The sequence below is a fragment of the Microtus oregoni genome, unplaced genomic scaffold (assembly GCF_018167655.1).
Source record: "Microtus oregoni isolate MIOR12 unplaced genomic scaffold, Mior012 000040F_ref0000088, whole genome shotgun sequence".
Taxonomy (NCBI): Eukaryota; Metazoa; Chordata; class Mammalia; order Rodentia; family Cricetidae; genus Microtus; species Microtus oregoni.
Genome location: NW_024543207.1, coordinates 10,943,406 through 10,968,852, shown reverse-complemented (window position 1 = coordinate 10,968,852; position 25,447 = coordinate 10,943,406). Strand labels below are relative to the sequence as shown.

The following is a 25,447-nucleotide window of genomic DNA, read 5'->3' as shown; positions in this document are numbered from 1 at the left end:
CTTTCTAGCTACTGCGGCCAGAAAATGATTTTTTTCAGGCGTGCCTTGTGAAATAGTTTTGCTAAGTCTGAGAAACAGTGGCATTTCATTTTTTCAGAAACAGTTCCTTTTGGGCAATGCTAATAAAATGACTCATGTGTACCCAAATTAGGGGTTTTGACTTTGTTCTGGAATTTTTTAAACTACAGTGCCCTCTAGCGGGCATCTTGCGGTACTCATGGTTTTCTGGCTAATGAATTTTCGATTTGGTACATTGGGTCCCGACTTTGCCTCTTATTTTTGTTTTGTTTTACCCACAAGTAAAGCTCAGCATTGGACTACAGTACAGGACTGAAGTGTGAGAATATAGAATCCACGCACAAGCCCTGAATTTCCTCTTCCTCCTCAGGGGAGAAGGGATCCCAGCAAAAGGAAATGTAAAATAGGTGCATGAGGAAATCACCATGGAGATTTGAACTGTTGATGACGTCATGATGTAGCTTCCCAGAAAACTGCCATTCAATACGAACCTTTAAAACTATGATTTAAAAAAGCCAAAGCGGGATGGAGCTATGAGTTCATGCTGGAGGGCCAGCAACAAGAAGCGAGCTTTAGGCTGCAGGTCTCTGTTGCTTTATCTTTCTCTCGCACCGGCCAGGTTAGCGCAGGCTTCCGATCCCGCTTTTCCTCTCTGTTGGTTGGGCAGTTGGCATGGCAACGCAGGTCCTGGCTGCTGCCTTCTTCCGAAGCTCTAGAAAGTTCCTTATGGTCTTGCTTGGAAAGCCTTGCCAAGGCTTCTCAAGAATCTTTGTGAAACTTCTACAGAAAATCCCAGGAGCGAAGGTTTCATAAATGAGCCAAAAAGACAAGGAAGCTTTTAATGAGGGGAGGTGTTTCCATGGTCGCCCTATTCTTTCATTTCACTGTGTTGTTAGGAAGAGTTCCTCCTCCCAAACTGACCACCTATCTGGATGGGCATTTGGGATCAGACCCTTGAGTCTCTGGAGTGGTGTGTGAACATCTCTGAAAGGGTATGCCTTTAAAACCAGAGCTAAGGGGGACATTAGGGGATGGGCTAAGAGAGACATCCTTCTGGGGTATAGAACGTGTTCTCAGTTGGCCTCAGTTTGTGGAGGACTCTCCAGGGGTGGGTTTATCAGACCTTTGGGGCCTGGGGAATCTCTGTTGCTGCCCCCACACCAGCAGAGACCTCCCTATATGAATCGCTGTAGACAGCTGGATTGTATCCCGCATTCAAGACCTCCGAGGAGAGATTTCACAGCCTCTGTGGAGGGAACACAGACCCCTATGTTCACTGACTTAGAGCTGGAAAGATGACAAACTCACATGATTGAATTTTCCCATATTATAAAGTTGACAATCAGCCTAGAAGAGGCAAAGGACAATCAGAGGTTCCCTGAGGCTGGGAGGGTGGTGATGGGTATGGGCCATGCAATCCAGGGCTAGGGCACGTGGCTCAGAAGCTGGGTAGGCGACCTGGGACTCCATGCATGTCACTCCTAACCCTAACACCCTGGCATCGGCATCCACTGATGCAGGATGTCACACTGTTTCCCATGGGGGACGACATTAGTGTGCAGACCTGTCTTGAGAGGAATCATAGTCAATAGCTCTCTTTTTGAGAGTCTTTTTGGGAGAGACTGGAGCCCATCATTTTCAGGGTCAAACCTTTTGTCCCCCCTCAGGCTCCCAGTCTTTATCCCTGGTTTAAAGGTTTCGCTGTGGAGGTGGCTCAAGGGACTCAGTGATCGTTGCCTAAGTGCAAGGACCCAAGATCAGATCCCCAGAGCCCATGAAAAGTAGGGTATCTGTCAACCCAGTGCTCCTGGGCAAAATGCAAAGCGGAGACTGGAGGATTCCTAGGCGCTTCAGGCCAGATTTAACAGGGCACAGGAAGAGGGAGGAGGAGGCATGGACTGCCACCAGATATGGTCCTGACTTTCACACACACACATCTGTGCCTCCCTCCTGAAAACAATCACGCACACATATGCCCTCCCCCCCACGCCACTCATGCATATGTGTCCACACAAAATACAATAGAAGTAGAAGGTTTTATCCTAAATGAATTTGGCTTTTTTTTTCTCTAGACTTGGTGCCTTTTCATGTTTTGTTTGAGGTGGGCTGCAGTGCTTTATGGCCAACACAGTAAAGCCTTTGGGGCTTCTGCTCTTCGTGTGTGTGTGTGTGTGCGTGCGTGCGTGTGCGCGTACCTGCTTGCAGCGTGCAATGCCTGTCTGTGCTCTATGTGCTACCATATAGTCCCTGAGCTTCGGGCAAGGGGCTGGAGATTGAAAACACACAAACACATACAGACAGACAGAGAAACAGAGGGAGAGAGGGACAGAAGGACAGAAGGACAGAGAGAGAGACAGAGAGACAGGGACATGAACCTTTAGTTACTGGTAAGAAGCCCTTTATTCAATAGCACCCTGGAGGCTTATATACCCAACCGTCAGGTGGGCCAACAGGTGAAAACCTTATCCTCTGATCCTCAAGGCAAGGCAGCACGTGCTCGTGAAGCAGAGCTGGTAAACAACTTTGACACAGCCTTTAGTAACTCAAATCAGAAGGAAAGTAAAGATCTCTAGCAGGGAAGAGCAGCTGGAGGCCAGGACTCCAAATGTCCCAACAATTAGACATCTCCTCTAGGATCCAGAGTGTACTCCAGCACCCAGACTTCCATCTAAAATGATTCTCACTGCCTATCTCCAGGGTGTGGTATTTTTACCGCTGCTGAATTCTTTCACCTGCCTTTGCCATTGTCAAGCAGACAACTCTGCCTTTCAGAGGAAAGCCAGGCAAATCGCATCTCCCTCAGTGTCATCCTTTATAATGACAAGGCCGCAGTGTGTCCTCTGTTCTCCAATTGAAACGGTATTATTTGGACAAAGAACCCAACTGTTTGAGGAGTTCTTATCTACCAGTGTCCTTTGTTTAAACGTTCATTTCTATTCTACCTTCCTTACTGAAGAGTCTTATCATCTGTCTTAGTAAGTGCTCTATTTCTGTGATAAGACACTATGACCATGGCAGCTCTTACTAAAGAAAGCATTAATTAAATCAATTAGGGCCTTGAAGTATTTATCTAAATTGTTACATTATCAATAGGATCTTGGGAGTCAGATATTGGGGTCAAAACCTGATAGATCAAGAAAGCAGCAGAGGAATGACCAGCTGACCCTTTCCCCACACTTTCCAGATCAAAAAGTCTGTGTAGCTGGTGCATGAGGCAGTTGGCTCCATAGCATCCAGTCAGTGAACAGAGAGAGAGAGAGAGGAATGCCAGTGTTCAGCTCATTTCTTCCTCTTTATTCCCTTCATGATTATAGCTCATGTGTTCATGCCACCACATTTAGAATGAGTGACATCCATTTTCAGTTACTCTAACAATTTAGTCGTGGGCATGTGTGCCTCTGAGGTGATACTAGATTTTTTTTTTCTTTTCAAATCGACAGTATTAATCATCTCAGGGATGTCTTTCTGGATACAGCCTCTGGGGCTCATATTATAGGACAGTTATAGAAGGCCTCTGTTCCTAGGCTAAGTCCTCATTCTCAGGCCTATGCCTGATGCTCTCCTCTGGGCTCAGCAGTAGCAGTTACTCTGTGGTCCGAGTGTGTGCCTCCAGGTACATTTCCTCTCATGTCGGAACCAGGGAGCTGCAGGAGGCTATCTCAGATGAAAGGGTCGGGAGGGACTTCCTGTACAACCTTGGGCATTTCTTGTTTTTAAATCCCGGACCCTGCAAGGGTTCTGTGGGGGAATAAAATGACATCCAGAGTCTCTGTGAAAATTATAGTGTGAACACATTTTGTTTTTCTTTAAAGGAGCCAAGCAAGGAAGTATTATTGCTGGGACTGGTCTGACGAGGGAGTAAACACAAAGATTGGTCTGGGTTGAGAGACCCAGTGGGAGTTCCAGGTTTGAACTAAGAACAGTGGCTGTATCATCCACATACCAGGGCAGGCCTCATGCCCAAGAGTAGTTGGACCCACAAAATAAACAGCTCAGGGATATTTTTTTTTGTAGATTTTTATGTTTATTTTTGCTTTGGACAATTTTTGTTTTATTGGTCTTTTGGCTGCTCTGATTTTCATTTCTGAGTTTTGTTTGTTTCTGCTCTTTTTTTGTTTTGGTTGTGTGAGTGTGTGTGTGTGTGTGTGTGTGTGTGAAAGAGAACGAGCAGGAAGTTGGGTATGTAGGGATCTGGAAGGGGCTGAGAGAGAGGAAAACATGGTCAAAATATATTATATAAAAACATTTTTTTTAATTTAAAATATACCATGTATGGGGATAAATATTTTACAAATGTTGACCCACTTATCTTCACATTCACCTTAAAAGACACCTATTAGTCAACTTACAGCAAGTTATGCTTCAGTAAAAAATTGCCCCAGGGTTCAGCGATTCACATTTATTTCTTGTCCATATATATCCATCACTGAATTGTGTTCCTGGGTATCCGAGGTGGAGCCCATCTGAGTTGATGCTGGTAGGTCTTGAGGTGAAAGGAAGAAGGGGGTGAGCCGCCATCAGCTTGTTCTTGAACTTGGGCTCAGCGGCGATATGTGTAATGTCTCTCCTAGATTCAATGATGAGAATAAGACACACAGTCACTCCCGACCTCAGTGGCGCAGGCAGGTTTTATCACGTGGAGGAGCATCTCAAGTCATACAGCTATCGGTGTTAACCTCAAGTCTGTTATCAGTGGGCGGGGAATTCAGATCTCCACCAGAGATGGGCGGTGCCAAAGGCCTGTGTGTTAAGGTGTGGCTACCCGCCTCTGACACTAATGGGAAGTAGTGGCGTGTTTAAGAGGTTGACCTATGGAAGGTCACTGAATTTATGCCCTTCAAGGAGTATTGTGGTACCCCGGGATTTTCCTCTATTTCCTTTGCTTCCCAGTTATGAGGTGCAAATTGTTCTGTTCTGTCCCACACCCAAACCCATCTGGGACAGCTGATCCTGGACTGACACCTTCAAAACCGTGGGAGTACAACCTGCCTCCCTATAAGTTCAATATGTCAGATATTTGTTAAAATGATAGGAAAATGACCAACACAGGCAGCCAGTATTTTGAATAACATTTCTCTCAGATAGCTGTTATTATTATGAGCCTCTTGATTTCTTTTTTTTTTGTTTTTTTTTGTTTGTTTTTTTTTTTTTTTTGTTTTTTCGAGACAGGGTTTCTCTGTGGCTTTGGAGCCTGTCCTGGAACTAGCTCTTGTAGACCAGGCTGGTCTCGAACTCAGAGATCCGCCTGCCTCTGCCTCCCGAGTGCTGGGATTAAAGGCGTGCGCCACCACCGCCCGGCTGAGCCTCTTGATTTCTTGGTGGCAAAAGTAAACAAGTTTAAGAATGTCATTCAGTTCTTAATTTTTATGAAGACAAAATATTGGAATACTTAAAATGCTGTCTAATTAAACTGCAAGGAAGAGACTGGTGTGTAGACACACGTGTACGATCCCAGAGCTTAGGAGGCTGTGGTGGGGACGGGCTGAGTTCCAGGACAGCCTGGGACACATAGAAGATAGCTTTGCTTCAAAAGCAAAGTACAATAAAAGGAAAGTAAAAACAGGTGCAACCAAAGTCAAAGAAGCAGACGTTCAGTAGAGGAGGTGTAGTCCCCAAAGCTGTTAGCGTCAGACTCTGCATGTTGCATTTTCTCAGAGAGAACCATTATCTCAGTGTTATTACTTCTCTGGGGAAGGAAAACAGAATATTAATGTTATTATTTCCTATGTGGAATCGTATTTTGTTTTTGTCAGGAGATGGAACCCAGGGTCTTTTGCATGTCCTGCATAAACATATTCTTTCATCAGCCCCCAGCCCTCATAGTTTTTATACAAATAAAATTCAGGTCCAAAGGGTGGGGAAAAAAACAAAAACAAAACTCAGGTTCAAAAATCTAGGTTTCTCATGTCCAAAGAGGTCTCATAAGATGTCCTGTTCACACTGGAAAATCTCTTGTGTCTTAGATTTATCATTGTAATGTTGGAATTTATAAGACCATTGAAATTCAGCCAAGCAGAAAGAGACATTATTATTTTAAGGAGAGAAATTTCATTTTTCTTGAAAATAGATCTTTTTCATAGAGTAAATTCTGATTCTGTTCTTTGCTGGCTCCTCCCAGATCCTCTCCACTTCCCCACCCACTGAAATCACACCTTTTCTTTCTCTATCTTTTTATAATACAAACAGACATCTAAAATAATAATAATAACAATAAGTAAGGTAAATAAAAGCAAGCAGCAAGGTGTGATAGTGCATGCCTTTAATCCCAGGACCCAGGAGGCAGAGGCAGGAGAATCTCTGAGTTCGAGGCCAGTTTGGTCTACAGAGTGAGTTCCAGGATAGCCCGGCTACACAGGGAAATCTTGTCTCAAAGAAAAGCAAAAAATTAAAAATAAAAATAAAACAGAATAGGACAAAAAATAGGAAAGAAAGATAGAGAGAGTGCCAAAGAAAAAGCACAAGGAGACACACACATTCAAACCCATTCAAACACACAGAAAAAACAAAATTGGAAACCACAAAATACAAGCAAAAAAAATCTGAAATGTAAATAAATAAATAAAGAACAAAAGAAAGAAAACAGACAAAACACCGTGAGATTAAAAAATACCCCCCCCCAAACAAACCAAAAACAAACCAAAAAACAAAACTTCCAAATAGCACTGAGTTTCTGCACTAGTTTTTGCTGGCCATCCGCTGCTTGCCATGGCGCCTGGCCTTAAACGTGGTGAATCCACTGGAGAAATGAATCTTTCCTTTGTGAGCGGTTATAGTTGGAGATAGCTTCTGAGTTGAGGTGGGGCTTGTGTCCACGTCTCTTCTCGGCGCTGGGATCCCATCTGGCCCAGACCAGTACAGGCCCTGTGCATGCTGCACAGACTCTGTGAGGTCATGGCCTCAGTCCTAGGAGACCTTGTTTTCTTGGTGTCCCCCACTCTCTCTGGCTCTTAGAGTCTTTCTGCCTCCTCTTTCACAACCTCACCTGAGTCGGGAGGGGTGGATCTGATGGAGACATCCCATTTAGAACCGAGTGTTCCAAGGCTTCATTCTCTGCCCACTGTCTGCCTCTGAGTCTCTGCATGGCTTCCCATCAATTGCAGGAGAAAGCTAAGGAGAGACATCTTCCTATCAACAGAACTGTATCCTTAACTTCTGTTCCCCATGAATTTAGAAGCACATTTCCTTCACTGTGTTTGTGCACAAGGTCTCGTTGGTCCCAAGACATATCTTAACGCTGACACTTGTTTTTTCCAGATCAGTAGATGGTTCATGAGAACACTTCTCTGGCTTAGTCTCCGTGACAGGGCAGAAACCAACCAAGTGAGTGTCTCTGGATTTTCTTGAATGGATCTGCCACCTTTTAGTTGTTTGTAAAATAGGAAAGCAGTTTGAAATAACCATGCAAACTAAGGAGTGGCAGGGTGCTCTCAAACTGATGAAGGCCTCCAAGCTAGGGAAGCTTATGGCCCATATTGCATGAGCTGAATGTGACCGTGTAAAGCGAGGCTTCTTTCCACAACTACATCTGTGCAAGCTTCTGCTGGTGATGCCAGAAAATGAAGGCAGGAAAAGGAAAGAAGCCATCAGGATTACAAAGAAAGCAGAAGAAAAGAAAAGAAGGGAAAAGAAAAGAAAAAGAAAGCTAGAAGCTAGGTGTGGAGTACATACCTTTAATCCCAGCCCCTGTGATGGAGAGGCAGATGGAGAGGCATGGATCTTTATGAGTGGGACCCTATTTCAAAGAAACAAAAAAAAAAAAAACAACAAAAGAAGCCAAAATAAATAACACATAATTAAATAAGCACAATGCTAGAAATATTGCTGGTTACAACAGGTATGTAATAATTAATTACATTTCTTTTCTATGAAAGAAATCATTTTTATTTGCCATTCATTAATTCCCATCTTTGACATTTTCATAAACCTGTACAAAGTACTCTAGTTATTCTCACCTCGGCCTCTCCATCTCCTTTCCACCCCTGTCGGCCCTTCCTCTTTATAAGGCCCTTACTCATATTCATGTCTTCGTGTTGTCTTGAATTACGCTAGGGCTGTTTGTGGTCATGAGTCTGTACTACTCACTGGAGCCTGGCGGCCTTTCCTGTGGGCACACACTCAGAATCCCTTCGTAGGTGGAGGCTGACTTTTGAGTCCCTCCTGCTCCTTGACTGACCTATGTGAGCCCTGGTCTTGCACAGCTCCGGTGCAGGCACCCGTAGCAGCTGTGAGATGGTCACTGTAATGGCTTTTGGGGACAGATGGTGACATTTCACAGCCCTTCTTCCAGTCTTCTGGTCGTCGTATTCTTTCTACCCTTTCTTCCAAGATGAAGCAGCAAATTCTTTTCTTTTATTATGAACCAATTAGTTTAACTAGGGTTACTTACGGAGAAACTCACTGATAGCCACATCCCTGAATCAAATGTCTCTCCCCACCACAAGCAGGAGTCATGCAGGACACTTTTGAGTCCATCCAGCTAGTAAATGTTGACAGAGACCCACATTGGAGCACTGGGCATAAACCTCAAGGTCCAAATCAGGAGCAGAAGGAGACGGAGCACGAGCAAGGAACTCAGGACTGCGAGGGGTGCACCCACACACTGAGACAATGGGGATGTTCTATTGGGAACTCACCAAGGCCAGCTGGCCTGGGTCTGAAAAAGCCTGGGATAAAACCGGACTCGCTGAACATAGCGGACAATGAGGACTACTGAGAACTCAAGAACAATGGCAATGGGTTTTTGATTCTGCTGCACGTACTGGCTTTGTGGGAGCCTAGGCAGTTTGGATACTCACCTTACCAGACCTGATGGAGGTGGGTGGTCCTTGGACTTCCCACAGGGCAGGGAACCCTGATTGCTCTTTGGGCTGATGAGGGAGAGGGACTTGATTGGGGGAGGGGGAGGGAAATGGAGGCTGCGGTGGGGAAGAGACAGAAATCTTTAATAAATAAATAAATTAAAAAAAAACTTTCTGGCCTAGATTGCCACTTCTGTTTCCTGGAGTTTGAACTCTGCGGTATCTACTCTGTCACACGAAGGCATTTGAGTCCAACAGCTAAGCCAGGATGCAAAGAGTCCAATGACAGATTCTCCCAATGGATTTCCAGTGAGAAGTGGGAGAACTCTCTATCATGGTTAAAATGTAGGTCATGGTCTCAAATGAAGAAGAAAAAGGAAAAGAAGAAAAAAGCAGAGAAGGGAAAGAATAGAAGGTCTTAAAATACAACTTCTTTCTTTCTTTATTGACTGATTGCTTTAGCTAATGCAGCATTTAAATTAAATTTTCATCTTCAGTACAAGTTCACTCTAAAGTATCTGGCATTTGACAAGAATCTAAGGAAATGTTTACTTAGTATACTCAAGGTCTGTGTGCAGTCTCCAGTACTGTGAGGAGCAGAGGAGGCTGAGGCAGAAGGAAGAAGATGAGGATGAGGAGAAAAAGAAAGAATTTAAGGGAGGTCTTGGAACTCCCTTATCTTCGTCCCTGGTTATCCCAAGAGATTGGGCTCTCCTGATTGCCAAGCTCCACCTGAGACTCAACAGAAGAGGCAGTACTTGGGGTGAGTACTTTCCAGAGTATTGGGCTCTCTCTCTCTCTCTCTCTCTCTCTCTCTCTCTCTTTAAAATTTATTTATTTATTTTTGCAATTTTATGTACATTGGTGTTTTGCCATAGGTGTCGGGTCCCCTGGAACTAGAATTACAGACAGTTGTGAGCTGCTATGTGGGTGCTGGGAATTGAACCCCGGTCCACTGGAAGAGCTGTCAGTGCTCTCAATCACTGAATCATCTCTCCAGCCTCGAGCTTTGGTCCCTTAATGGGAGCTATGATGCTGTCCAACAGAGAATCCCTGCACAGAATTTCCTGTTCGGACAGCATTACTTTCACCTCCTCAGAAAATTGTTTAGTAGAGTCATACTATGTCAGCTTCGGTAGTGTAGTGATTGATAAATAAATACATGGCTTCATTTATTATCATTTCCAGTTTAAAAACTTATTAAAGTTGTCCCTTGTGAAATTATTATTATTTTTTTTTTGCATTATCAACAGTACCAAGCAAGGTAAGGGCTGTACAACAGTATCCTCTCAGAGCTGGGTGGTAGGAAGACCTGTCCTTCTTTACACACTGTAACCTTTTCTTTTAGTAGATAATGGAAATTATATAGTCTAGAATATTTTTGTTGTCAACTGCCAGGAAGCTGAGAACTAAAGTCCTTGAGGAAATGCGCTGATATGTACTGCTAATTTTCCATGATGGCTGTTGATAGCCTCTGCTCTCCCTGGCCCAGGCTTAACATTTGCTAGATTCTCCCCTTAGTGGTTCTACTGGGATGCTGCAAAATTAACTTCTAAAAACACTTACTGAGTGTGTTATACAAGTGGGTTAAATTCTCCATATTTAAAAAATGTAATACTTAGAACAATCTCAAGAAGTAGGCAACATCCTTCTCCAAATAAGAAAGAAGGAAGGAGCCATATAACAAATTCTCCCCAGGCTGAAACATTTCATTCTGTAGCAAAGCTCTGTATGTAGAAAGTAAACAACTCAAAGTAGCTTCAGGAAGTCCCTGAAACTGACCAAATCCACTAGGCTCCTCCCTGTCAGAGTAAGTCACAAAAGTTGAGAGTCCCTCTAAGGCTAATTGAAGTAAGCTGCAAAGAAGACTCAGAAAAGTCAAACTTGTAAAGATTCTTGAGACCAGACCAGCTGCCTGGGAGTAGCAGAAACCAGCTGAGCTGCCTGTTTAGACCAGATTTGGTTTTTTTGTTTTGTTTTTGGTTTTTCGAGACAGGGTTTCTCTGTGGCTTTGGAGCCTGTCCTGGAACTAGCTCTGTAGACCAGGCTGGACTTGAACTCACAGAGATCTGCCTGCCTCTGCCTCCCGAGTGCTGGGATTAAAGGCGTGCACCACCATCGCCCGGCTTAGACCAGATTTGGAAAGGACACATTCCAGCTTGTTGAACTGCTTGCAGGTGTGCCTTGCACTCTAGATTCCCAGCTTTTGTGAGCTCATGTTGGGGTGGGCTTTGGTGATGCAGCTCTCTCGGATTCATTTCTGCTCTTGTACAAAACCCATCACCTGTACCTTTGTAAGAAGAGAATTCATTGATTTGCCAGGTTGGACTTTAGTGTTATCTGTACTTTTGTCTATCATGGGATACCTATGTTGTGTCTACACAGAAAAAGTTTTGCCAGACAACAAAAAGAATTTTTACAAAGCTACAAATCTAGAAAGTAGAACTAAGCTAGGGATTTAATTCATTGTCCTCTAACAACCAAGCATATGTGCTTAAGACCCAAGACGATCCATCTCTCTAACTATGTCTTCATGGAGATCAGTAGGTATCCCCAAAACCAGTCTGTCTAAATATAAACAGTTCTGCCACTGAAAAAGATGATTGAGGGGCTGGAGAGATGGACCAGAGGTTAAGAGCACTGGCTGCTCTTCCAGAGGTCCTGAGTTCAATTCCCAGCAACCACATGGTGGTTTACAACCATCTATAATGAGATCTGATGACCTCTTCTGGACAGCAAGCATGCATGCAGACAGAAACACTGAATGCAAAATAAATAAATACATATTTTTTTTAAAAGAAAAAGATGACTGAAAGGATGGGTAGTTAAGAAACTTTGATTCACAGAACTTTTAAGAAACCTTTAATTAATTAAACTAGACAAAATAATAAATAGATCAAATAGTGAATCAGCATAGGAAAAATGAAACCTTATCTATTGGTAAAGAAATGTATCATCAGCCTTGCCCAGCTGTGAATTCCAAGAGCTACAATAATGACTAGCATAGTAAAGACATGTCCACTGGAGCAATAGTGTTATGAATGCCATGGGCGTGGCCAAATACCCTTTGATGGGATCTAAGGCACACTCCACAAAATGAAACCCATTCTTGTCATTATTATTGGGGCCAAAAACCTGTGGCTAGTGAGGTCATGGGCCCTAGAGAAGAACTCTTTGCTATTAGTTTGCTAAAGGAAACCGACTCCAAATGACTTATTGTTATACCCATAGACTAGCGAACCTCTCAATTCTTGTCAGAGAAGCTTCCTTTTTCAATAGATGCAACTATTAATAGGGTCCCACACTGCCAAGGTGCAGAGAATAAGAGAGTGTAGAATGCTCAGCCCTAAACAGGACTATGATGTCATCCTCTCCCCTCCCAAAGCTCAGGGATCATTGCTGAGGTGGGGCAGAAAGACGGGAAGACACAGAGGCTGTGGGTGGCCATAGTGAAACAGTGTTTTACAGGCACAGCAGTACAGTTCCGTGTGTGAACACACAATGGCATGGGAAGTGTGCACAGGAACTGTGCAAGTACAGGCCTGACAAAATTCCAGTATGGAGCTGGGAGCTGGGAGCTGGGCACAGATCCTACCCCTAACCAAGGAACTACTGCTGGCAATGATATGTTCTGTGAAATGGGGGGGGGCAATTTTCTTTGTGGGACCTCTGGCTGTCGTCACCCGTGCTCTGGTGGAAAACCACACATCCAAGAATGTATGTGCAACACAAACTGGACTTGATGGGTCTAAAAATCAGAAAGAGGATACAAAGTTGGGTAAGTAGGGAAAGAGGGTGGATCTGGGAGGAGCAGGGGAAGAGAGATGAATATGATCAAAATGCATTGTACGAAATTTTCAGAGAATTAGTTAAAAAAGGGGGGGGCTGGAGAGATGGCTCAGCGGTTAAGAGTATTACCTGCTCTTCCATAGGTCCTGAGTTCAATTTTCAGCAAACACATGGTGGCTCACAACCATCTGTAATGAGGTCTGGTGCCCTTTTCTGGCCTGCAGGCATACACAGAATATTGTATACATAATAAATAAAAAGTATTTAAAAAAGAAAAAAAAAGAAATATACATTGTGGTACAAGCTTGATCCGTTTAGCCATTGACTTTTGAGGTGACTTGCAATGAGCATGATTGTCTCTGGAGAAGTGACCAGATAAAACAGAGAAGAGTCATGTGAGCTCTCGTGGGTAGTCAGAGCATACCTTGTAAATGGTCCCCATCACTCTTGGGAGAACAACAAGAGAGCAGCAGGGGGATCAGCGGCGTCTGCCTCGTTTGGTATTAGTGAGTTTGCTTTTCATTGCACCCCTTAATAAATTGTTAAATAGACTTTTATGGGTCCTCACTTTAATGTGCAACTCAAAACCACTCCGCACTTATACAGAATTATTGGGTGTATTGGTAGAAGAGTTCTGGATGAACTGGCTTTCTTAAGTTCTTTTGATTGTACTGAATTTGTTTAATCTTATTGGAGGGCAAGAGCCATAAAAATCAACACAGCTGTGACTGATAGGTTCAATACTAGACCTGTATACAGAATATTTCAAAGGGTGAAAAACCTTTTGAAGTGGGAAGCTGTCATAGCTGCGTTATGAGGAGCTAGATGGAGGAGAGTAATGTCTTGCCAATGTACAGTGTTGAACTGCTCTGATTTGGCAATGATTCTGTGTAACAGTCTATTCAGACAGAGCTAGGAGGAAGCAAAAGGTTTACGCAGAAAGCAGAATGTAGCACAGTAATCTGGGTTCATCAACATAAAAAGGTAACGTATCGATGAATAGGGAAGGCTAACTCCAGGACAAAAACTCCTTGTTCCTGTAATTGCTATTCATTGATGCGTCACTTTCAAACCAAGAATGCCAGAACAGAGAGGTCATTGGCTCTAGAAGTCCAGCAGCCAAGCCTGATCTTTCTGTTCTGAGGTCAGAATGAGGTACATTCTTCATCAAGTGGAGACAGTCAGATACAAGTGAAGTAGAGAGCTGTGGGAGGCATGACGTTAAAAAAGGCAGTGCTGGGAGAACCGATGAGAGGAAAGGCTCTTGGCAGATATTCCTGAGTACTGGGTAACTCCCCAGGTTATGTATAGTCTAGTCTCTAAATCAGTACATGGGCAGTTACAAAAATTCTTCATTAAACTCAGAATTTTATAACATGGCATTAAAACGCGTCTTAGCTAGGGTTACCATTGCTGTGATGAACGAAACACCATGACCAAAAGCAAGTAGAGGAGGAAAGGGTTTATTTGGTGTAGGAGTTCACATCACTGTTCATCATGGAAGGAAATCAGGATAGGAGCTCAAACAGGACAGGAGCCAGGAGGCAGGAGCTGATGCAGAGGCCATGAAGGGGAGCTGCTTACTAACTTTTTCTTTATGGCTTGTCCAGTCTGCTTTCTTAACAGAATCCAGGACCACCACTCCGGAGTGGCACCACCACCGTGGGCTGTGCCCTGTTCTGTCAGCCTCTAATTAAGAAGATTCCTTGCAGACTTGCCCACAGCAACATCTGATGGAAGCGCATTCTCAGCTTGAGTTCCCTTCTCTCAGATGACTCTAGCTTGTATTAAGCTGACATAGAATTAGACAGCACAGAAAGATAAGTTACCTTAAACCCCACTTCAGAAGTAGCATAAATTCCCAGGGGGACCCACTGTCTGGGGACAAACCCTGCAGACACCCCCACCATTTATCTATAATCTCATTGGGACAATACTATACACATTGCACAGCAATTCCCTTTAAGCACACGAAAGCTTGCTTTGACACCTTTATTTGTGCTTGGTTTTGATGAAAACAATAAAGAAAATGAAACTTAAAAATCTTCCAAGAATACTGACACTCTAGCATGGGGGCCAGGGTTTTCCCACTGCACCATGTTCCCAGGGCACATTCATGCAACTGTCCACTTCATTCCCCCGCTTCACACATTTCCAATCTCACTCTCTGGTTTCACATCACCTTATTGATTTGGAGATCAAGTCTTCACCCCGATGTTCATTCAGCTTCATTGGAGTTGGAGCTGCCTGAGCTTAAGAGACAAGGGAGTTAGAGAAGCTGCCTGGGATCTTAAGGGGTTCACTGGAAGATCAGAGGCAGGCAGACGCTGGGATCTGGGCAGTGCTTACTTCTCAAGTGGGCCACGCAGCATCTTTTGATTTGCTTGTAACAGAAGGCTGAGTCCTTGATGTTCTGCTGGCTACTTGATTTTGCATTTGCCAATTTATTCCGGGCACCATTCCTTGCACTGGACTTAAATCAGAATTATTTTCATTAGTTTAACGGAGCAGGAGCTGACTGTGTGTAGAAGTGGGCCCCACTGATGCTGCAGAGGCAGACTTAACCGCTCTCCCGCTCCGCAGCCCCCTTTGACAGTCTCAGTAGAGCTAGCAGATGTTCTACAACATTCTTTATGCTGTAATAGTTTATCCTCTAAAGTATTTAAGAGGGAAGGGAGCCCCCAAGTTAGGGACCATTTCCCCACACCAAAGCCCTTACACTTTAACCCCTTGCTTGGTGTCTTGTGGCAACAGGCATGCCTTGCCTGGAAGAGCCCTTGCTGGCTGGCAGGCAGACCCCGTGTTCCCTTTGGTTTTATGTGGTTTGTTCATACAAAGTGCTGGTGAATAGAAATCTACTTGGGAACTGAGGGATTTGTGGGGGAATTATGGGGGATGGGAGGGTGTGAGAACTATTCAAGGAGACTCACGTTGCTTTCGTCTGGAGAAAATTCTGCATCCTGCTAACAATGCCCACACCAGCCAGTTCCTCCCACTTCAAGCCTGGTGCTTCCTCCTAAACAAGGGTCTAGCCAGGTTTCCAGCTATCCTTTTACAAACTTAAAGAGCAGGTAAAATGGGGAGCTGGAGTTAAGCCATTTTCTTTCAGTGATCCAGCCTGTTGTAACAGGGAATGGAATTCAAATTTCTCAGTGGTAATCTTTGACCTTGCTCTTGAAGCAACAGGCCAGATTTCTGTTGTAGTAGACAAAGGGTATCTTAAAGAACCAGTAAAGAGAACACTCTACCAGAAGTCCAACCCATGTCAGTCTGTGATGCCCGGAGGAAGACACCACAGTAAAAAAGCAGCTTCTGCTGGGCCCAACATTACCAAAAACAAATAAATTCAAATTAAATTTTAAAAAATCTTGCCTTACCCATCTGGGTAGAATATCATACTCAATTTTCAACCAGAGCTTCTCAGCCCTTTTATTATTACAATGATTGGTATTTTGGGCTGGATAACTGTTGTGGGAGTGTCTCCAGGGCTCTATCAACTAGATGCCAGCTCCGTCTCTCCAACTCTTATGTGACATTGTCAAATGCTATCTGGGAAGCAAGACAATTCATAACACCGATGAAGCCAAGGTTACTCTTTCCTCTGGCCCTGTGAACAGTGAGGCTGGGGTTGGAGAGGGGAAAGAAAAAGGATGAAATAAACCCATATTTTGCTTTGAAGAAAAATCTTAAATGTATTTAGGGGAAAAGAGTATACATTATCCTTTCATGTATAATACTGACTAACTCTTGGCTTGTAATTTGTTGGTGAGATCTGTTAGTCCTGTGGCCGGAATTTAATACTAGTGGAGTGGAATATACTTTGGGTCTCTCTAGTGACACAGACAGGAATAATTCAAAGCCACCTCAGGTAAAGGTGGCTGCACACACATCTTTGTCCTGTTTTCATTTTATTCATCTAGGGAAACGGAGGCTGCTGCCGGGCCTTGGTGGGTGGTGGTGGAGGTAGGGCCAGGGAGTCAGCGGTGAGACTGGAAGGTGAGACCAGGTCTGTCAACATAAACCAATGTCAGGGACTCAACAGAGCCATGATTTTAAAAGCTCAATCGACATGGGGTGGCTTTTTTTTTTTGAAACTGGGTAATTTTAGTGACAAAGAGTCCCTTACATTGCAAGCAATTTTGTGGCAAATCATTTAGCAAAAATAAATAGCTATGGAGCATTTGTCCTCTTGATGAAAACCTTTATAACGTAGGTGAGGGCTTATTGGAACAAGCTATACAGGCAAACAAAATGACAGTAATGCTGGATATAAGCCGTGTAGTCTAGCTTTGTGTTTTTTTTTCTTAAATCCTTCATTCTTTTGAGAAGGAAAACATCCTTTTTCATGGTTGTCATGGTTAACGTTAATTAAATTTGCTGTGAATTATATCCTTAACCCTTTCAGCTCCCACATTCATTTGTCTGTAACATTCACAAGAGGTAGTGCAATGAGTTTCTAAAATCCAAAGCTTCCTTTGCTCAAATACTAACTCGCCGAGTGTGTGTATTTTAGAGACGTTTTGAAGGAAACGTGCTCTGAGATGGTAGAAGAGTGGCCAAAGACGAAACTAACCCACTCCTCACCATCCTCTCTGCCCCTATTGAATCTCTCCCAGCCACGAGTGCATGTGCTCACAGGTGTGGTACTGTGGATTGAAGTCAGGGCCCCCAGCATCCCAGGGAAGTGTTCCATAACTGAGCCACACCCTTGGCCTACTCTCCTTTTCCTTTGTTTATATTTTTTTCTTATTCAAAACGGGGTGAACAACTAAATCTAATCTGAGACAGCATCAAGGAGACTTGCAATCCTGTTTATCAGTACGAGCTTTTGCCTCCTGTTTCCATGGTAACCAGTGATCTGTAGTCCAGTCACACCTTTAGAAGGCTTGTTTTCTCTCTCCATCCTAAAACCCTAGCCAGAAGCACCAAAGGTGTTGAACAATAATTTTCTTATCTGTTATTTTCAAAAAATTAAACATGAGGCTACATAAAGGAAGACAATTCCTACAGATTTATCCTGCAAACACAGTAGAAAGGTCTATTAATTTGAAGATGATCACTGGGATAAAAAGTACCCGAATTCTAAGTGAGGGATGTCACATGGTGTAACACCCACCCACCCCGACTCAGCTCCACATACTACTTAGCTCCTTTAGCAAACAGTAACTATCATACATTATAAACATTCATCTCATTAACAGAGTGAAACAGAGGCTTGCTTTAAGAACTTTAAAAATGACTCATCGACTGGCTTTCATTCTGGTATGGTTTTTTGCCTCCAGAGGACATTTGGCCATATCTGGAAACAGTTTTGGTTGTCATAATTGGTTCTGGTGTGGGAGCCACAGCACCCCAAATAGGTCTAGCGTCATAGGTAGTATACTGACATAAGAGAAAGAAATGCTCAATTGAATAAATCTCATTTGGAATCTGATTTCCTGTTCTTGTACTGTTTGATTTCTTAATTAGTTTAAGCAGGGGGAAGATGGGAGGGGGAGAGGAGAGAGGTTGAAAGAAAGATCTATCTATCATCTATCTTATCTATCTATCTATCTATCATCTATTGAGATAGAGGGAAGGAGGGAAGGGGGGCTGGGGATGAGGAAGAGAGGGAGGAGAAGGGGAAGAATAGGAGGAGGAGGGGGAGCAGGAGGAGGTGGTGGAGGAGAATCAGTCACCACAAAATATTTTCACCTTTTCCCCATCACTCTTTGATTAAGATCTGACACTTCTATTGCCACTTTTATTAAGGTTCTATTATTTATTTTTTCTGTCAAGGAAGACTTAACTTTCCTAGGTGAGATGCTGACAGAAGCAGGTGCTTACCTTTGGCGTTTGTCTCCCTAAATATGATTATGTTTTGCCATCGCGACCGTGGAGAACAAGGTCCTTCTGAATTCGTGCTCCTCTCAGGAGGGTAGATCCAGCCAAGAGAACAGCAAGCATTTCCATTGCCCCTCTTCGTTTGGGACGAAGCAGAACAAGCAAGCAATCCTGACACAGCCAGAGGGCGCCAAAGTGCCGCGAACGGTAGTTCCAGGGCTCCATAGCTTTCGGGATGGTAAAATTGGCTTTTGTCTGAAAAGCCTTGGTTCTAAAAGATGTTACCATGTATTATTTTCCAAATTTTAAATTTTATTTTGCATTTTTTGTCAACAGGTAAGCATGGCGAATATATCTCCTAACCTTGATGGCTATTGTTTATCCCGGGGCTACCCTAAGTGGTCGCCGACCAAGACAGGCGGACTTAGCAAGGCTAGCCACAGTCTGGCTCGGTGCGCTTCTGAGTGGCATCTTAAGCATCCAGAGAACTGGTGACTTCCATGAAAGCACAGACACAAAAAGTCGAAGCCCATTTTCCTAGGGTGCATTTCTTCCTTTCTTCCTCTCCGAAGTCGGGAGAACATCCCCCCGAGGGGCGGTGCCGCCCACCCCTCCACCCGGACCTGGATTCTGGGCGGTGGTGTCACGCAAAGCTGCAGCCTCCTGGTTGACCCCGAGGGTTAGCATCTGCCTGGAGACGCCCCAGATATGCTTGCCTTGGGGGTACACCCTAAAAACCCGAGCACATCTGTCTTGATGGTTTCAAGGGAAGCATCGCGTCTCCCCCAATCTCACTGCCTATGTGATTCCAGAATCTCAGCCCGACGTCTGGAGCTGGCTGGACTGGGGCGCAGAGAAAGCTGGCTGCGGTGGGGGCGTAGTTCATCAGCCCCTTAAGTCTGAGCCAGAGCCTGAGCTACTTATTCAGTGCTTTCAAATAAAATGTGTGTGAGACACAGAGAAGAAATCTACAGACAGTACCTCCGTGGGTGGGAGGATGGAGGGGCGTGCAAGATGGGGATAGGAGGGGGACTAACAGAAACTGTTGGGGAGGCAGGCAAGGCACAGGGCTGGAGGGGAGGGATCTGGATGAGGGTAGCAGAGGGTGGGGGTGACTGTGAGGGTGTGGCGACTGGGGGGGCGCTGGATCACGGGGCGTCTCGGGACACAGGGGCTACAGGAGGAGAGAAGTTGGGGACCCCCGGGTAGCGGGGCGCTAAAGGAGCTGGTGTGGCGCGGGCCAGGAGCTGAGGGGCGGGCGCGAGGCGGGCGGGGTCGGCGAGCGGAGGAGCTGGGCGGGCGGACGCGCGGGGGGAGGGCGCTGGGCAGGAAGGGGAGGGGGAGCGAGCGAGAAATGCAGAGGCTGCAGCGGCGGCGGCAGTAGCGGCAGCGGCGACGGCGGCGGCGGCAGCGCTCCAACTCGCTCCACGCTCCGGGCTCCGCCGTCGAGCCAGGAGAGAGTCTTTGCCGAGCAGCCAGGCACCGGGTCGGACGACACCAGCCACCCGGGCCCCTTGGAGGCACCGCGCTCACCCAGGGCCGGCACAGGCACCCAAAGCCTAGGTAAGGAGGCGCGCGGTGGATCTTTAACGCCACAGCGGACTCAGGGCCATCGATTCCCCAGGGCCCCGCCCCACCCTGAAGCCCAGGGTTCTCCGTGGGTGCAGCTGGGTGAGGCCGGGAGTAGACACAGTGGGCGTAGGGCTTCTCTACGTGGGCTCTATCGTACTGGGGGATCCAGGGTGATGCTATCCCCCCAGGTGGACAGCTTCGGCCTTTCATAGGGTGGGGAGCTTGAGGCGGGTGGTGGCGAGGCTGATGAACCGAGTTCGGAAGGGAGGGAATGGAGGGTGGGAAGCTGCTGATGACCGGGAAATACCTAGTGCGAAACCCTTTAAACCCTTCGAATCCACCAGCCACGGTTTTGTGGGCTGAACCCAGCCTTCTGTCATCGGAACCCGCACAGCCACGGAGAAAGCCCTCCGTGTGAGGGGCGCAGCAGCAGAAGATGGAGGGTGGGGGTGGGGTGGGGAGAGAGAAAGAAGACACGGAATCTGGTCCGATTAGAAGGGGCGGGGGTTGGCTTGGCCCGCGGGACTCTTGGATCTTGGTTTGGGGTAACCGAGGAACACGAGGTTCAGAAGGCGGTGTGCACGTCCGGGCCAGATCAAAGCCCCAAGCCGGTCTGCGGCTGAGCTGTTTTCGCATAACCTGTGGACATCTCCAGCATTTTCTTTTTTGAGCCTTGCGCTCTGAGAACGCGCCGTGCGCCTCCACCGCCGCCCCAGCCTAGGGGGTGTGGGCTTGAACCTGACAGCGCGCGGCCCCAACGGGCTCAACCCTGCTGCAAGCCAAGATTTCTGTAGATTTTTTGCCCGTAGCTTAAAGGCTACAACCCAACGTCCGTTTCCCGCTTCCCCTCACCATTAAAAGAAAATTATTGCAGAATGCCTGGATCCGATGGCACACAATGCGTGGCTGGGGACCGCATTCTTTTCATGAATATTCATCGAACTCTTGGCCCTGTTCCTAATCTGCTTCCCCCGAGACATTTCCGCCTTGAGACGAACTCGGTGAACGGCCTCTGCCCCAGTGATTTTTCACTCTGTGGAAAGGAGCACGACGCACATGGGTGCAATTTCAGTGTTTTGTACGGGGGATGACACACCTCTGTCTTAGCCAATACCGCTGGCCACTTGCGTGGCGGGGTTAAAATGAAACACGCGTATTAAAGGGGCTGCTGATGGGGTGTGGATTAACCTCCACCCTTGGGAACCCAGCAAAGGCTCACAGACCTCCAGTACTGCGGGCAAAATGAATGAATCGGGACTGTAATTACCTATTCCTTTGTCTTGGCCTCGCGCATGCGCCAGAGAGCAGGGTGTGGAGGGCCAGGCAGCCCCATCTGATCTCCCCATCATCCATCCACCCACTCCCCTCCCGAGGCCAGGAACAAAGGCGTTTGCCCTAAATGTTTCATGAAACCCTTGGACACAAATGACACCCCCTCCCTGCCCCCGTCGTGGTGATGTGCGTGCTTCTTCCCCCTCCCCCAGACCAATCTTACTTATTCTATCAGATTTCAGTTAACTCCCTTCCCCCCGATATTTATCATCCTTCTCAGCGAGGGAAATTGTGGATTTATTTTATTTTTTAACGCACACCGCTTTTTTTTTCTTTCTAGAACTGTCCATTGTTCTTTCTGTTCTAATGTATCTCACTGCAGGGATGATGGCTTTCTTCGTTTGCATCAATTAACTGTTTGCCTGACAGCCCTTTATTGCGGGTCATTTGACCAAGGAACATTAGTCTCAGACCAGCGATGGTGTTGCCCCTGGTGACACCACCTGGGACAGATTAAGACATCTTGGCATTTAAACGAACAAGATGGCCTACAGAAGCCAGCGTGAGAAAATGGTTACCTTTTAGCAGCCTAAGCCTTTCCCGAATTCTCTTGATTCCTACTTTATTGTTTCATTAAGGATCCCAAGAGGCAAACCCCCACAGAGGTGGGGAGGAAGATGGGAGCTGGGGTTGCTGGGAAGAAGATGGCGAAACACCAAGTTCATAATGCTCCCCCCACCCCATCCACAGAAGCCATGACAGTCCTTTGATGGCAGATTTTCTTTCAAATGATATATTTCCCAGTTTATGGACCTTCAGTTTTTTTTTTAAAAGGGGAGATGCTGGTTTACCTTTGTTATTCAAAATATGACTGACTGTATGAATCAGATAGGAGCCCAAAGCTCTGTTTCTGCCATGGCGGGTTGTGTTTCAAAGGTTTTCATGCTAAAGGATTTCCAGCATGTCCCTGGTGGAATAACACGTGGCAGAAAACGGCAATCCTCCCTTTTGTTCCTTAAAGGACCAAAGATACCCTCAATATTGATCACATTTACTATATCCCAGCTTATAAATTGGTAGGGTGAGTGTCTGGCCACCTCTTAAGTGGCAGGGATTTTATTCTCTCTGATTCTTAGCGATGAGCTTTATGTATTTAGAGTTCTGTTTTATTCTGTATGAATAATTCATTGGGTAATATAATTTAGAGGGCTATCTATACTTAAATAAAATGGAGGAGAGTGCTGGAATATAGTCTAAAATAAATAGTTTTCAAATCAGTGAGCTTTAGGTTTTTAAACAAAATAATCTTAAAATCAATTAAAATATTATGTCAGTTTTTGTTCCTTTAGCCAGCTTTCTTGCCAAACATTAGCAGGTGGAGAAAGGGAACTCTTTCAAATCCTGCTATATTGTACCAGCATATTGACTATCTGGACAGTGGCATGTGTGTTTCTGAGCTGATGTTCAAGCTCTCTGTGGCTTAGGAAATGCATCTCCTCCATTACCTTAATTTAAATATTCAGTTGAAGAACCCTTAGCTTTCGGCTCCCTGTGCTTGGAGGCCTGTTCATAATCCTCCTGGATTTGCCAGAACAAATCTCATTATGGGTTTAAATGTATTAATTATGTTTTCTTTATTTTTATTTCCCTTTAACTTCAAGCCATTCTCATTTCATGGTTAAAATAAATGGTGCATGAAATCAGAGAAAAACCTACCTTTTGGGAATATTGTCCATTGTAAAATAGAGGTCTGTGTTGTCCATGGTAGTTTTGTAAAACATTGCACAACATAACCATTCTTCAAACGGCTCAAGTAACATGTATATACACATGCACACGTACACACTTAAATGTATACATACATATTTATAGGTATGCACTATAAAATCTTATTAATGACAATACTAAATAAAGTGGTGTAGAATGTCATTTTTCAGTGGTTTTATATTGGTCTTTGAAAAACAATTCATTTCTGTCTTTATAAATACATGTTCGAAAGGGGAAGTCTTAGTAGTCTACAAACACACTCCTTACCAATATCTCTAAAATTGCATTGAGATTAGTTAAGATGTTTCTTTTTAGGCCTCAAACTCACTGTAACCACCCTTATACTTTAAAAGCTGGAGCAAACACCACCAAATAAAGGATTTGTACATATTTTTTGGTCTTATTTTTGTGCTCTCTTATAAAATTTTGATTTTCAAGAGCTGTCCAAAAAAGTTTTGAGAATGATATCAAAGCAGGTGTGCTGGTGTCTGGTTCTTTGGATTTGCATAGACCTTTACTGGTGTGAGCAGGTTCCACCTTCTGTTCTTCATGATGACGGTCTTAGCTGGTAACTTAGGTAGGTGCCGAAGATATCCTCCGAGTCCACTGACAAGTTGGCCTTCTCCAGGACAGACACAGTTTTCTCTCAGCTCAATCCTTTCAACTTGTTCTCTCCCAAGACTTGACCTAATTCAGTGAGCATGAGATTTATTCTTTGGAACACAGAGTTGCTGACAGAATTTAAAGATAAAATATGTGTTTTTGGGGAAATTTGCTGGGGGTTTATCCTGAGGTTTCATGAAGAGAAACTGGGCATGGAGGATCTTTAGACAGTGACTTGTCTACTTTGGGCAAATGACATCACATCTTGGTGAATTTCCCCATTTTTTTAATTGTAAAATAAAGATATTAATGCTCATTTTAAGGCTATGATAAGGATTACACATGCCTGTGAATGACTAATCATAGTGACTGGCTCTTGAGGGTTCCTTAATCTCCCTATTGATGACGTTTGATGTACTAAATGGAACTGACATTACTCAACAGTTTCTACTGTGTTGAGCTGTGTTTCTGTCCCAGGCTGCAGATGAAGAGCTGAGTACTTAGCAACATTTAGCCAGAAACAGCCTATTTCAATATGAAAGGACCCAGACATCGCATATATAATATATATATATATATATATCATACACATATGTAGATGCTATATGCATATGTGTGATGTATGTATATAATTTGATATTCTATGGGCACTGTGTGGATTTGCTCCAAAATGGGTTGCATGGTCTCAGGCTGCCCCCTTGTGATCCCAGGGCTGCTTATGAAAATCAAGAGGGCATTTAAGTTGTTTTGAGAATCTATAGACACCCTGGTAGTGTCTCAAAAACCACAACCATTACTAGTCTTCTGAAGCAGAGCCGCTGTTATATGTCAGTCCCTCTGTAGCTAGAAAGACAGATGTGCAGATAAATGTCACATGGGAAGGTTGCGTGGTGAAGCCTTTGAAAGCAGAGTATCAGTCATGTTCTCACTGGGGTGCAGATCAGTTTTACTTCTGAGGAGACACACATGCAGGAACTGGTAGGGGTTAAACAGCACTTCTTCTTTCCTTCTGGGAGTTAGGCATGGGGTGAAAGAAGAGGCAGAGAGAGCCCCTGGTGGCTTTTCCCTCTGTGCCTGGAGGATTTAAGTACCAATCTAAGGAAACACATAGAGAATTCTGAGCAGCCCAGGCACTTGGTGCACAGAGGGCAGGACTGAGGGGAGTCTAGGAAGACTTTCCTGAAAGCTTTGGAGATTTGGAAATAGATCCTGTTCTTGAGCACAACAGGGCACTCGAGCATAAGAAAATGCTTCAGGATGGTGTAGGAATGTGGGGTTGAGTGGAGAAGGCCAAACCCTCTGCATGGTGTTTTCTCCTCGTCACTTAAAAGCATTTTATGAACTTTTCATGAATGAAAACTCACTTTGGATAAGAGAGGAGAGGAGCTGCACTTGAGTGGCTCTTTGAGTAACCCTTTGAGGGGCAGCAACAGTTTGGGCATTGTATATGGAATATGGTATTTAGAGGTGATGTTTTCTATAGGTCGGTGTCATTGGGATTGTGGTCACCTTCATAGAATCCTGCCTCAGGTGCCTCAGGCACTGCTAGCTAGGTGAACTTTAGCAAAGCACTCAGCTTTGGTGTGCCTGACACTCATTTTGAAAGTGGAGATTGGAATACGGAGTTATTATAAGGATGAAAGAAAATCATCAAGTTAGGACAATGGCCCATCCAGCCTCGGTTTGCCTTTTCAATCCCCATTCACTCTGAAGTGGTGAACAGACCCATTTCTCTTCCTTCATCCTCTGGGTCAGTAGCTAGTCACATCCTTCTTCAGATGAAGTCAATGTTACATGCCAGGCCC

The 25,447-nt window shown here is 44.9% G+C and overlaps 1 protein-coding gene and 2 long non-coding RNA genes across 3 annotated transcripts in view; 2 read left to right on the top strand and 1 right to left on the bottom strand.

Annotated features, from left to right (window-relative positions):
* The window catches only part of LOC121433694, an 89,770-nt gene extending 81,236 nt beyond the window's left edge, over positions 1 to 8,534 (top strand). The window contains exons 3-4 of the long non-coding RNA XR_005972347.1: positions 7,273 to 7,338; positions 8,463 to 8,534. This is a non-coding gene — a long non-coding RNA (uncharacterized LOC121433694). The remainder of the gene's footprint in view (positions 1 to 7,272; positions 7,339 to 8,462) is intronic.
* A 4,228-nt stretch (positions 8,535 to 12,762) lies between these two features.
* On the bottom strand, positions 12,763 to 19,257 carry LOC121433693. Its single transcript, XR_005972346.1, has 5 exons — positions 18,432 to 19,257; positions 14,955 to 15,078; positions 14,788 to 14,857; positions 14,194 to 14,397; positions 12,763 to 12,823 (listed from the first exon to the last, which is right to left on the bottom strand). It is a non-coding gene; the product is annotated as an uncharacterized LOC121433693 (long non-coding RNA).
* A 544-nt stretch (positions 19,258 to 19,801) lies between these two features.
* The window catches only part of Basp1 (brain abundant membrane attached signal protein 1), a 48,666-nt gene continuing 43,020 nt past the window's right edge, over positions 19,802 to 25,447 (top strand). The window contains exon 1 of the mRNA XM_041632240.1: positions 19,802 to 19,991. The gene's annotated coding sequence lies outside the window, so the exon portion shown is untranslated. The remainder of the gene's footprint in view (positions 19,992 to 25,447) is intronic.